This window comes from Brienomyrus brachyistius, chromosome 2 (assembly GCF_023856365.1).
Source record: "Brienomyrus brachyistius isolate T26 chromosome 2, BBRACH_0.4, whole genome shotgun sequence".
Taxonomy (NCBI): domain Eukaryota; kingdom Metazoa; phylum Chordata; class Actinopteri; order Osteoglossiformes; family Mormyridae; genus Brienomyrus; species Brienomyrus brachyistius.
The window spans coordinates 36977804-36990325 of NC_064534.1; the positions used below are offsets into that span (position 1 = coordinate 36977804).

General features: G+C 44.1%; 7 non-coding genes and 3 pseudogenes across 7 annotated transcripts; all 10 read left to right on the top strand.

The window, feature by feature from the left end:
• The first annotated feature begins 1063 nt into the window (after positions 1-1063).
• Positions 1064-1182, top strand: LOC125730955 (5S ribosomal RNA). Its single transcript, XR_007391248.1, has one exon. It is a non-coding gene; the product is annotated as a 5S ribosomal RNA (ribosomal RNA).
• A 1056-nt stretch (positions 1183-2238) lies between these two features.
• On the top strand, positions 2239-2347 carry LOC125732117 (5S ribosomal RNA; annotated as a pseudogene).
• A 1079-nt stretch (positions 2348-3426) lies between these two features.
• On the top strand, positions 3427-3545 carry LOC125731861 (5S ribosomal RNA; annotated as a pseudogene).
• A 1075-nt stretch (positions 3546-4620) lies between these two features.
• On the top strand, positions 4621-4739 carry LOC125731725 (5S ribosomal RNA; annotated as a pseudogene).
• Positions 4740-5815: 1076 nt separating this feature from the next.
• On the top strand, positions 5816-5934 carry LOC125736821 (5S ribosomal RNA). Its single transcript, XR_007396089.1, has one exon. It is a non-coding gene; the product is annotated as a 5S ribosomal RNA (ribosomal RNA).
• Positions 5935-7012: 1078 nt separating this feature from the next.
• LOC125733456 (5S ribosomal RNA) lies at positions 7013-7131 on the top strand. The gene has a single exon (XR_007392801.1). It is a non-coding gene; the product is annotated as a 5S ribosomal RNA (ribosomal RNA).
• Positions 7132-8218: 1087 nt separating this feature from the next.
• LOC125735573 (5S ribosomal RNA) lies at positions 8219-8337 on the top strand. Its single transcript, XR_007394867.1, has one exon. It is a non-coding gene; the product is annotated as a 5S ribosomal RNA (ribosomal RNA).
• Positions 8338-9414: 1077 nt separating this feature from the next.
• LOC125735013 (5S ribosomal RNA) lies at positions 9415-9533 on the top strand. The gene has a single exon (XR_007394313.1). It is a non-coding gene; the product is annotated as a 5S ribosomal RNA (ribosomal RNA).
• Positions 9534-10611: 1078 nt separating this feature from the next.
• LOC125735575 (5S ribosomal RNA) lies at positions 10612-10730 on the top strand. The gene has a single exon (XR_007394869.1). It is a non-coding gene; the product is annotated as a 5S ribosomal RNA (ribosomal RNA).
• A 1075-nt stretch (positions 10731-11805) lies between these two features.
• LOC125734647 (5S ribosomal RNA) lies at positions 11806-11924 on the top strand. Its single transcript, XR_007393950.1, has one exon. It is a non-coding gene; the product is annotated as a 5S ribosomal RNA (ribosomal RNA).
• Positions 11925-12522: the final 598 nt, after the last annotated feature.

Consider the following 12522-nt stretch of genomic DNA (forward strand, 5'->3'; position numbering starts at 1 on the left):
ACTTTATACAGGGGGCGCTCCACTTCACGATTAATTTAAATCTATCACTCCCCTTCCATTTTACTATTTTATATATATATTTTTTTTTTCTCTCTTTCATAAAGGCAGCTTTTAGAAACCGTTTTACTCTAAATACTGCCTGGCAATTCTAGGTGCTGTAAGCTGTTCGTGCCTTTATTCCACCAGGACGCGATCTTCTCACAAACTTGAAGACTGTCACTCCCCATTCACGTTTTACAACTTATTGTTAATGATAAAGAGACAGCTTTTTACACACAGTTTTAAACAAAGTACTGATATAATTCCTCTTCAACTCACCGCTTTGTTTTCTATGCAAAAACCACTTCACCATAGAAGACTCGATATTATTGGCATAGCAAGGTCTGCTCTTCTCTTCCTTTCAAAACTCGCTAAAAGCTGTATTTAAAAGAGCAGGCTGGCCGGGGTAATTCACATCCTTCAATGCCAGATTAATGTTTAGGTTGGTGGGAATCACAGAGGAATTAGGGATGGAAACTTCTTTGCTGGTGGTAGAAGCGTTCTGGTGAATTTTTAGAGAGAAGAGGCCGTCGATGTTTGAATGTAGAAAATTGTTCTGGCTGCAGCCTGCAGTATGGACTTGTTGGCGTGTGTAGCTCCCAGTGTTCTGACAGCGCGACGTTTTGGGGAAGCATGTGATTCAACAGCTACCAGTGGGCTTCGTGCGGCGGAGATTTTGTGGCTGTTAGCGGAGTTGATAACAGAGGGTCGTTAAGAGAAGCCTGCATGCGGTAGGCAAAGGAGTAATGTTTGCTGGCGGGGGACGTGCGGCGATTAACCTGTGCGGTAGTGAAAAGGAGTTAAAGAGAAGGAAGTGTGCGGATGCGGAAAGAATGGAATAATTGTGGTAGGCTGCCGGCTGAGTAGTTTGGTGAATGTTTGGTGTGGGTCCGGCGCTGCCAATTGGATGGTGGGGCTGCAGTGTGAGTCAGATAAAAAAAAAAACAGGAGTAGGATCCAATGGGACTAACTGGCATGTATAGAGGCGTGTAATGCAAAAGGGCTGTTTTTGTTCGCGGCTCTCGTTTATGGCCATACCACCCTGAACACGCCCGATCTCGTCTGATCTCGGAAGCTAAGTGGGGTAGGGTCTGGTTAGTACTTGGATGGGTGACTGCCTGGGAATACCACGTGCTGTAAGCTTTTCTCACTTTTACTTTATACAGGGGGCACTCCACCTCACGATTAATTTAAATCTATCACTCCCCTTACTATTTTATATATTTCTTTTTTCTCTCATTCATAAAGGCAGCTTTTACACACGTTTTACTCTAAATACTGCCTGGTAATTCTAGGTGCTGTAAGCTGTTCGTGCCTTTATTCCACCAGGGCGCGATCTTCTCACAAACTTGAAGACTGTCACTCCCCATTCACGTTTTACAACTTATTGTTAATGATAAAGAGACAGCTTTTTACACACAGTTTTAAACAAAGTACTGATATTATTCCTCCGCTTTGTTTTCTATGCAAAAACCACTTCGCCACAGAAGACTCGATATTATTGGCATAGCAAGTTCTGCTCTTCTCCTTTCAAAACTTGCTAAAAGCTGTATTTAAAAGAACAGATTGGCCGGGGTAATTCACACCCTTCAATGCCAGCTTAATGTTTAGGTTAGTGGGAATCACAAAGGAATTAGGGATGGAAACTTCTTTGCTGGTGGTAGAAGCGGTCTGGTGAATTTTTAGAGAGAAGAGGCCGTCGATGTTTGAATGTAGAAAATTGTTCTGGCTGCAGCCTGCATTATGGACTTGTTGGTGTGTGTAGCTCCCAGTGTTCTGACAGCGTGACGTTTTGGGGAAGCATGTGATTCAGCAGCTACCAGTGGGCTTCGTGCGGCGGAGATTTTGTGGCTGTTAGCGGAGTTAATAACAGAGGGTCGTTAAGAGAAGCCTGCATGCAGTAGGCAAAGGAGTAATGTTTGCCGGCGGGGGACGTGCGGCGATTAACCTGTGCGGTAGTGAAAAGGAGTTAAAAAGAAGGAAGTGTGCGGATGCGGAAAGAATGGAATAATTGTGGTAGGCTGCCGGCTGAGTAGTTTGGTGAATGTTTGGTGTGGGTCCGGCGCTGCCGATTGGATGGTGGTGCTGCAGTGTGAGTCAGATAAAAAAAAAAAAAAAAACAGGAGTAGAATCCAATGGGACTAACTGGCATGTATAGACGCGTGTAATGCAAAAGGGCTGTTTTTGGTAGCGTCTCACGCTTATGGCCATACCACCTTGAACACGCCTGATCTTGGAAGCTAAGCAGGGTAGGGTCTGGTTAGTACTTGGATGGGAGACTTCTGGGGAATACCAGGTGCTGTAAGCTTTTCTCACTTTTACTTTATACAGGGGGCGCTCCACTTCACGATGAATTTAAATCTATCACTCCCCTTCCATTTTACTATTTTATATATATATATTTTTTTTTTTCTCTCATTCATAAAGGCAGCTTTTAGAAACCGTTTTACTCTAAATACTTCCTGGTAATTCTAGGTGCTGTAAGCTGTTCGTGCCTTTATTCCACCAGGGCGCGATCTTCTCACAAACTTGAAGACTGTCACTCCCCATTCACGTTTTACAACTTATTGTTAATGACAAAGAGACAGCTTTTTACACACAGTTTTAAACAAAGTACTGACATTATTCCTCTTCAACTGACCGCTTTGTTTTCTATGCAAAAACCACTTTGCCACAGAAGACTCGATATTATTGGCATAGCAAGTTCTGCTCTTCTCCTTTCAAAACTTGCTAAAAGCTGTATTTAAAAGAACAGATTGGCCGGGGTAATTCACACCCTTCAATGCCAGCTTAATGTTTAGGTTAGTGGGAATCACAGAGGAATTAGGGATGGAAACTTCTTTGCTGGTGGTAGAAGCGGTCTGGTGAATTTTTAGAGAGAAGAGGCCGTCGATGTTTGAATGTAGAAAATTGTTCTGGCTGTAGCCTGCAGTATGGACTTGTTGGTGTGTGTAGCTCCCAGTGTTCTGACAGCGCGACGTTTTGGGGAAGCATGTGATTCAGCAGCTACCAGTGGGCTTCGTGCGGCGGAGATTTTGTGGCTGTTAGCGGAGTTGATAACAGAGGGTCGTTAAGAGAAGCCTGCATGCAGTAGGCAAAGGAGTAATGTTTGCCGGCGGGGGACGTGCGGCGATTAACTTGTGCGGTAGTGAAAAGGAGTTAAAAAGAAGGAAGTGTGCGGATGCGGAAAGAATGGAATAATTGTGGTAGGCTGCCGGCTGAGTAGTTTGGTGAATGTTTGGTGTGGGTCCGGCGTTGCCGATTAGATGGTGGGGCTGCAGTGTGAGTCAGATAAAAAAAAAAAAAAACATTAGTAGGATCCAATGGGACCAACTGGCATGTATAGAGGCGTGTAATGCAAAAGGGCTGTTTTTGGTAGCATCTCTCGCTTATGGCCATGCCCGCCTGAACACGCCTGATCTCATCTGATCTCGGAAGCCAATCAGCGTAGGGTCTGATTAGTACTTGGATGGGAGACCTCCTGGGAATACCAGGTGCTGTAAGCTTTTCTCACTTTTACTTTATACAGGGGGCGCTCCACTTCACGATTAATTTAAATCTAGCACTCCCCTTCCATTTTACTATTTTATATATATATTTTTTTTCTCTCTTTTATAAAGCCAGCTTATAGAAACCGTTTTACTCTAAATACTTCCTGGTAATTCTAGGTGCTGTAAGCTGTTCGTGCCTTTATTCCACCAGGGCGCGATCTTCTCACAAACTTGAAGACTGTCACTCCCCATTCACGTTTTACAACTTATTGTTAATGATAAAGAGACAGCTTTTTACACACAGTTTTAAACAAAGTACTGATATTATTCCTCTTCAACTGACCGCTTTGTTTTCTATGCAAAAACCACTTCGCCACAGAAGACTCGATATTATTGGCATAGCAAGTTCTGCTCTTCTCCTTTCAAAACTTACTAAAAGCTGTATTTAAAAGAACAGATTGGCCGGGGTAATTCACACCCTTCAATGCCAGCTTAATGTTTAGGTTAGTGGGAATCACAGAGGAATTAGGGATGGAAACTTCTTTGCTGGTGGTAGAAGCGGTCTGGTGAATTTTTAGAGAGAAGAGGCCGTCGATGTTTGAATGTAGAAAATTGTTCTGGCTGTAGCCTGCAGTATGGACTTGTTGGTGTGTGTAGCTCCCAGTGTTCTGACAGCGCGACGTTTTGGGGAAGCATGTGATTCAGCAGCTACCAGTGGGCTTCGTGCGGCGGAGATTTTGTGGCTGTTAGCGGAGTTGATAACAGAGGGTCGTTAAGAGAAGCCTGCATGCAGTAGGCAAAGGAGTAATGTTTGCCGGCGGGGGACGTGCGGCGATTAACTTGTGCGGTAGTGAAAAGGAGTTAAAAAGAAGGAAGTGTGCGGATGCGGAAAGAATGGAATAATTGTGGTAGGCTGCCGGCTGAGTAGTTTGGTGAATGTTTGGTGTGGGTCCGGCGTTGCCGATTGGATGGTGGGGCTGCAGTGTGAGTCAGACAAAAAAAAAAAAAAAACATTAGTAGGATCCAATGGGACCAACTGGCATGTATAGAGGCGTGTAATGCAAAAGGGCTGTTTTTGGTAGCATCTCTCGGTTATGGCCATGCCCGCCTGAACACGCCTGATCTCATCTGATCTCGGAAGCCAATCAGGGTAGGGTCTGGTTAGTACTTGGATGGGAGACCTCCTGGGAATACCAGGTGCTGTAAGCTTTTCTCACTTTTACTTTATACAGGGGGCGCTCCACTTCACGATTAATTTAAATCTATCACTCCCCTTCCATTTTACTATTTTATATATATATTTTTTTTCTCTCTTTCATAAAGCCAGCTTATAGAAACCGTTTTACTCTAAATACTTCCTGGTAATTCTAGGTGCTGTAAGCTGTTCGTGGCTTTATTCCACCAGGGCGCGATCTTCTCACAAACTTGAAGACTGTCACTCCCCATTCACGTTTTACAACTTATTGTTAATGATAAAGAGACAGCTTTTTACACACAGTTTTAAACAAAGTACTGATATTATTCCTCTTCAACTGACCGCTTTGTTTTCTATGCAAAAACCACTTCGCCACAGAAGACTCGATATTATTGGCATAGCAAGTTCTGCTCTTCTCCTTTCAAAACTTACTAAAAGCTGTATTTAAAAGAACAGATTGGCCGGGGTAATTCACACCCTTCAATGCCAGCTTAATGTTTAGGTTAGTGGGAATCACAGAGGAATTAGGGATGGAAACTTCTTTGCTGGTGGTAGAAGTGGTCTGGTGAATTTTTAGAGAGAAGAGGCCGTCGATGTTTGAATGTAGAAAATTGTTCTGGCTGCAGCCTGCAGTATGGACTTGTTGGTGTGTGTAGCTCCCAGTGTTCTGACAGCACGACGTTTTGGGGAAGCATGTGATTCAGCAGCTACCAGTGGGCTTCGTGCGGCAGAGATTTTGTGGCTGTTAGCGGAGTTGATTACAGAGGGTCGTTAAGAGAAGCCTGCATGCGGTAGGCAAAGGAGTAATGTTTGCCGGCGGGGGACGTGCGGCGATTAACCTGTGCGGTAGTGAAAAGGAGTTAAAGAGAAGGAAGTGTGCGGATGCGGAAAGAATGGAATAATTGTGGTAGGCTGCCGGCTGAGTAGTTTGGTGAATGTTTGGTGTGGTTCCGGCACTGCCGATTGGATGGTGGTGCTGCAGTGTGAGTCAGATAAAAAAAAAAAAAAAAACAGGAGTAGGATCCAATGGGACTAACTGGCATGTATAGACGCGTGTAATGCAAAAGGACTATTTTTGGTAGCATCACTCGCTTACGGCCATACCACCCTGAACGCGCCCGATCTGGTCTGATCTCGGAAGCTAAGCAGGCTAGGGTCTGGTTAGTACTTGGATGGAAGACCACCTGGGAATACCAGGTGCTGTAAGCTTTTCTCACTTTTACTTTATACAGGGGGCGCTCCACTTCACGATTAATTTAAATCTATCACTCCCCTTCCATTTTACTATTTTATATATATATTTTTTTTTTCTCTCATTCATAAAGGCAGCTTTTAGAAACCGTTTTACTCTAAATACTTCCTGGTAATTCTAGGTGCTGTAAGCTGTTCGTGCCTTTATTCCACCAGGGCGCGATCTTCTCACAAACTTGAAGACTGTCACTCCCCATTCACGTTTTACAACTTATTGTTAATGATAAAGAGACAGCTTTTTACACACAGTTTTAAACAAAGTACTGATATTATTCCTCTTCAACTGACCGCTTTGTTTTCTATGCAAAAACCACTTCGCCACAGAAGACTCGATATTATTGGCATAGCAAGCTCTGCTCTTCTCCTTTCAAAACTTGCTAAAAGCTGTATTTAAAAGAACAGATTGGCCGGGTAATTCACACCCTTCAATGCCAGCTTAATGTTTAGGTTAGTGGGAATCACAGAGGAATTAGGGATGGAAACTTCTTTGCTGGTGGTAGAAGCGGTCTGGTGAATTTTTAGAGAGAAGAGGCCGTCGATGTTTGAATGTAGAAAATTGTTCTGGCTGCAGCCTGCAGTATGGACTTGTTGGTGTGTGTAGCTCCCAGTGTTCTGACAGCGCGACGTTTTGGGGAAGCATGTGATTCAGCAGCTACCAGTGGGCTTCGTGCGGCGGAGATTTTGTGGCTGTTAGCGGAGTTGATAACAGAGGGTCGTTAAGAGAAGCCTGCATGCAGTAGGCAAAGGAGTAATGTTTGCCGGCGGGGGACGTGCGGCGATTAACCTGTGCGGTAGTGAAAAGGAGTTAAAAAGAAGGAAGTGTGCGGATGCGGAAAGAATGGAATAATTGTGGTAGGCTGCCGGCTGAGTAGTTTGGTGAATGTTTGGTGTGGGTCCGGCGCTGCCGATTGGATGGTGGGGCTGCAGTGTGAGTCAGATAAAAAAAAAAAAAAAAACCAGGAGTAGGATCCAATGGGACTAACTGGCATGTATAGACGCGTGTAATGCAAAAGGGCTGTTTTTGGTAGCATCTCTCGCTTACGGCCATACCACCCTGAACACGCCCGATCTCGTCTGATCTCGGAAGCTAAGCAGGGTAGGGTCTGGTTAGTACTTGGATGGGAGACCACCTGGGAATACCTGGTGCTGTAAACTTTTCTCACTTTTACTTTATACAGGGGGCGCTCCACTTCACGATTAATTTAAATCTATCACTCCCCTTCCATTTTACTATTTTATATATATATATATATATATATATTTTTCTCTCATTCATAAAGGCAGCTTTTAGAAACCGTTTTACTCTAAATACTTCCTGGTAATTCTAGGTGCTGTAAGCTGTTCGTGCCTTTATTCCACCAGGGCGCGATCTTCTCACAAACTTGAAGACTGTCACTCCCCATTCACATTTTACAACTTATTGTTAATGATAAAGAGACAGCTTTTTACACACAGTTTTAAACAAAGTACTGATATTATTCCTCTTCAACTGACCGCTTTGTTTTCTATGCAAAAACCACTTCGCCACAGAAGACTCGATATTATTGGCATAGCAAGTTCTGCTCTTCTCCTTTCAAAACTTGCTAAAAGCTGTATTTAAAAGAACAGGTTGGCCGGGGTAATTCACACCCTTCAATGCCAGCTTAATGTTTAGGTTAGTGGGAATCACAGAGGAATTAGGGATGGAAACTTTTTTGCTGGTGGTAGAAGCGGTCTGGTGAATTTTTAGAGAGAAGAGGCCGTCGATGTTTGAATGTAGAAAATTGTTCTGGCTGCAGCCTGCAGTATGGACTTGTTGGTGTGTGTAGCTCCCAGTGTTCTGACAGCGCGACGTTTTGGGGAAGCATGTGATTCAGCAGCTACCAGTGGGCTTCGTGCGGCGGAGATTTTGTGGCTGTTAGCGGAGTTGATAACAGAGGGTCGTTAAGAGAAGCCTGCATGCAGTAGGCAAAGGAGTAATGTTTGCCGGCGGGGGACGTGCGGCGATTAACCTGTGCGGTAGTGAAAAGGAGTTAAAAAGAAGGAAGTGTGCGGATGCGGAAAGAATGGAATAATTGTGGTAGGCTGCCGGCTGAGTAGTTTGGTGAATGTTTGGTGTGGGTCCGGCGCTGCCGATTGGATGGTGGGGCTGCAGTGTGAGTCAGATAAAAAAAAAAGAAAGAACATTAGTAGGATCCAATGGGACCAACTGGCATGTATAGAGGCGTGTAATGCAAAAGGGCTGTTTTTAGTAGCATCTCTCGCTTACGGCCATACCACCCTGAACACGCCCGATCTTGTCTGATCTCGGAAGCCAAGCAGGGTAGGGTCTGGTTAGTACTTGGATGGGAGACCTCCTGGGAATACCAGGTGTTGTAAGCTTTTCTCACTTTTACTTTATACAGGGGGCGCTCCACTTCACGATTAATTTAAATCTATCACTCCCCTTCCATTTTACTATTTTATATATATATATATTTTTCTCTCATTCATAAAGGTAGCTTTTACACACCGTTTTACTCTAAATACTTCCTGGTAATTCTAGGTGCTGTAAGCTGTTCGTGCCTTTATTCCACCAGGGCGCGATCTTCTCACAAACTTGAAGACTGTCACTCCCCATTCACGTTTTACAACTTATTGTTAATGATAAAGAGACAGCTTTTTACACACAGTTTTAAACAAAGTACTGATATTATTCCTCTTCAACTGACCGCTTTGTTTTCTATGCAAAAACCACTTCGCCACAGAAGACTCGATATTATTGGCATAGCAAGTTCTGCTCTTCTCCTTTCAAAACTTGCTAAAAGCTGTATTTAAAAGAACAGATTGGCCGGGGTAATTCACACCCTTCAATGCCAGCTTAATGTTTAGGTTAGTGGGAGTCACAGAGGAATTAGGGATGGAAACTTCTTTGCTGGTGGTAGAAGCGGTCTGGTGAATTTTTAGAGAGAAGAGGCCGTCGATGTTTGAATGTAGAAAATTGTTCTGGCTGCAGCCTGCAGTATGGACTTGTTGGTGTGTGTAGCTCCCAGTGTTCTGACAGCGTGACGTTTTGGGGAAGCATGTGATTCAGCAGCTACCAGTGGGCTTCGTGCGGCGGAGATTTTGTGGCTGTTAGCGGAGTTGATAACAGAGGGTCGTTAAGAGAAGCCTGCATGCAGTAGGCAAAGGAGTAATGTTTGCCGGCGGGGGACGTGCGGCGATTAACCTGTGCGGTAGTGAAAAGGAGTTAAAAAGAAGGAAGTGTGCGGATGCGGAAAGAATGGAATAATTGTGGTAGGCTGCTGGCTGAGTAGTTTGGTGAATGTTTGGTGTGGGTCCGGCGCTGCCGATTGGATGGTGGTGCTGCAGTGTGAGTCAGATAAAAAAAAAAAAAAAAACAGGAGTAGGATCCAATGGGACTAACTGGCATGTATAGACGCGTGTAATGCAAAAGGGCTGTTTTTGGTAGCATCTCTCACTTACGGCCATACCACCCTGAACACGCCCGATCTCGTCTGATCTCGGAAGCTAAGCAGGGTAGGGTCTGGTTAGTACTTGGATAGGAGACCACCTGGGAATACCAGGTGCTGTAAGCTTTTCTCACTTTTACTTTATACAGTGGGCGCTCCACTTCACGATTAATTTAAATCTATCACTCCCCTTCCATTTTACTATTTTATATATATATATTTTTTTTCTCTCATTCATAAAGGCAGCTTTTAGAAACCGTTTTACTCTAAATACTTCCTGGTAATTCTAGGTGCTGTAAGCTGTTCGTGCCTTTATTCCACCAGGGCGCGATCTTCTCACAAACTTGAAGACTGTCACTCCCCATTCACATTTTACAACTTATTGTTAATGATAAAGAGACAGCTTTTTACACACAGTTTTAAACAAAGTACTGATATTATTCCTCTTCAACTGACCGCTTTGTTTTCTATGCAAAAACCACTTCGCCACAGAAGACTCGATATTATTGGCATAGCAAGTTCTGCTCTTCTCCTTTCAAAACTTGCTAAAAGCTGTATTTAAAAGAACAGGTTGGCCGGGGTAATTCACACCCTTCAATGCCAGCTTAATGTTTAGGTTAGTGGGAATCACAGAGGAATTAGGGATGGAAACTTCTTTGCTGGTGGTAGAAGCGGTCTGGTGAATTTTTAGAGAGAAGAGGCCGTCGATGTTTGAATGTAGAAAATTGTTCTGGCTGCAGCCTGCAGTATGGACTTGTTGGTGTGTGTAGCTCCCAGTGTTCTGACAGCGCGACGTTTTGGGGAAGCATGTGATTCAGCAGCTACCAGTGGGCTTCGTGCGGCGGAGATTTTGTGGCTGTTAGCGGAGTTGATAACAGAGGGTCGTTAAGAGAAGCCTGCATGCAGTAGGCAAAGGAGTAATGTTTGCCGGCGGGGGACGTGCGGCGATTAACCTGTGCGGTAGTGAAAAGGAGTTAAAAAGAAGGAAGTGTGCGGATGCGGAAAGAATGGAATAATTGTGGTAGGCTGCCGGCTGAGTAGTTTGGTGAATGTTTGGTGTGGGTCCGGCGCTGCCGATTGGATGGTGGTGCTGCAGTGTGAGTCAGATAAAAAAAAAAGAAAGAACATTAGTAGGATCCAATGGGACCAACTGGCATGTATAGAGGCGTGTAATGCAAAAGGGCTGTTTTTAGTAGCATCTCTCGCTTACGGCCATACCACCCTGAACACGCCCGATCTTGTCTGATCTCGGAAGCCAAGCAGGGTAGGGTCTGGTTAGTACTTGGATGGGAGACCTCCTGGGAATACCAGGTGTTGTAAGCTTTTCTCACTTTTACTTTATACAGGGGGCGCTCCACTTCACGATTAATTTAAATCTATCACTCCCCTTCCATTTTACTATTTTATATATATATATATTTTTCTCTCATTCATAAAGGTAGCTTTTACACACCGTTTTACTCTAAATACTTCCTGGTAATTCTAGGTGCTGTAAGCTGTTCGTGCCTTTATTCCACCAGGGCGCGATCTTCTCACAAACTTGAAGACTGTCACTCCCCATTCACGTTTTACAACTTATTGTTAATGATAAAGAGACAGCTTTTTACACACAGTTTTAAACAAAGTACTGATATTATTCCTCTTCAACTGACCGCTTTGTTTTCTATGCAAAAACCACTTCGCCACAGAAGACTCGATATTATTGGCATAGCAAGTTCTGCTCTTCTCCTTTCAAAACTTGCTAAAAGCTGTATTTAAAAGAACAGATTGGCCGGGGTAATTCACACCCTTCAATGCCAGCTTAATGTTTAGGTTAGTGGGAGTCACAGAGGAATTAGGGATGGAAACTTCTTTGCTGGTGGTAGAAGCGTCTGGTGAATTTTTAGAGAGAAGAGGCCGTCGATGTTTGAATGTAGAAAATTGTTCTGGCTGCAGCCTGCAGTATAGACTTGTTGGTGTGTGTAGCTCCCAGTGTTCTGACAGCGTGACGTTTTGGGGAAGCATGTGATTCAGCAGCTACCAGTGGGTTTCGTGCGGCGGAGATTTTGTGGCTGTTAGCGGAGTTGATAACAGAGGGTCGTTAAGAGAAGCCTGCATGCAGTAGGCAAAGGAGTAATGTTTGCCGGCGGGGGACGTGCGGCGATTAACCTGTGCGGTAGTGAAAAGGAGTTAAAAAGAAGGAAGTGTGCGGATGCGGAAAGAATGGAATAATTGTGGTAGGCTGCTGGCTGAGTAGTTTGGTGAATGTTTGGTGTGGGTCCGGCGCTGCCGATTGGATGGTGGGGCTGCAGTGTGAGTCAGATAAAAAAAAAAAAAGAACATTAGTAGGATCCAATGGGACCAACTGGCATGTATAGAGGCGTGTAATGCAAAAGGGCTGTTTTTGGTAGCATCTCTCGCTTACGGCCATACCACCCTAAACACGCCTGATCTCGTCTGATCTCGGAAGCTAAGCAGGGTAGGGTCTGGTTAGTACTTGGATGGGAGACCACCTGGGAATACCAGGTGCTGTAAGCTTTTCTCACTTTTACTTTAAACGGGGGGCGCTCCACTTCACGATTAATTTAAATCTATCACTCCCCTTCCATTTTACTATTTTATATATATATATATTTTTTTTTCTCTCATTCATAAAGGTAGCTTTTACACACCGTTTTACTCTAAATACTTCCTGGTAATTCAAGGTGCTGTAAGCTGTTCGTGGCTTTATTCCACCAGGGCGCGATCTTCTCACAAACTTGAAGACTGTCACTCCCCATTCACGTTTTACAACTTATTGTTAATGATAAAGAGACAGCTTTTTACACACAGTTTTAAACAAAGTACTGATATTATTCCTCTTCAACTGACCGCTTTGTTTTCTATGCAAAAACCACTTCGCCACAGAAGACTCGATATTATTGGCATAGCAAGTTCTGCTCTTCTCCTTTCAAAACTTGCTAAAAGCTGTATTTAAAAGAACAGATTGGCCGGGGTAATTCACACCCTTCAATGCCAGCTTAATGTTTAGGTTAGTGGGAGTCACAGACGAATTAGGGATGGAAACTTCTTTGCTGGTGGTAGAAGCGGTCTGGTGAATTTTTAGAGAGAAGAGGCCGTCGATGTTTGAATGTAG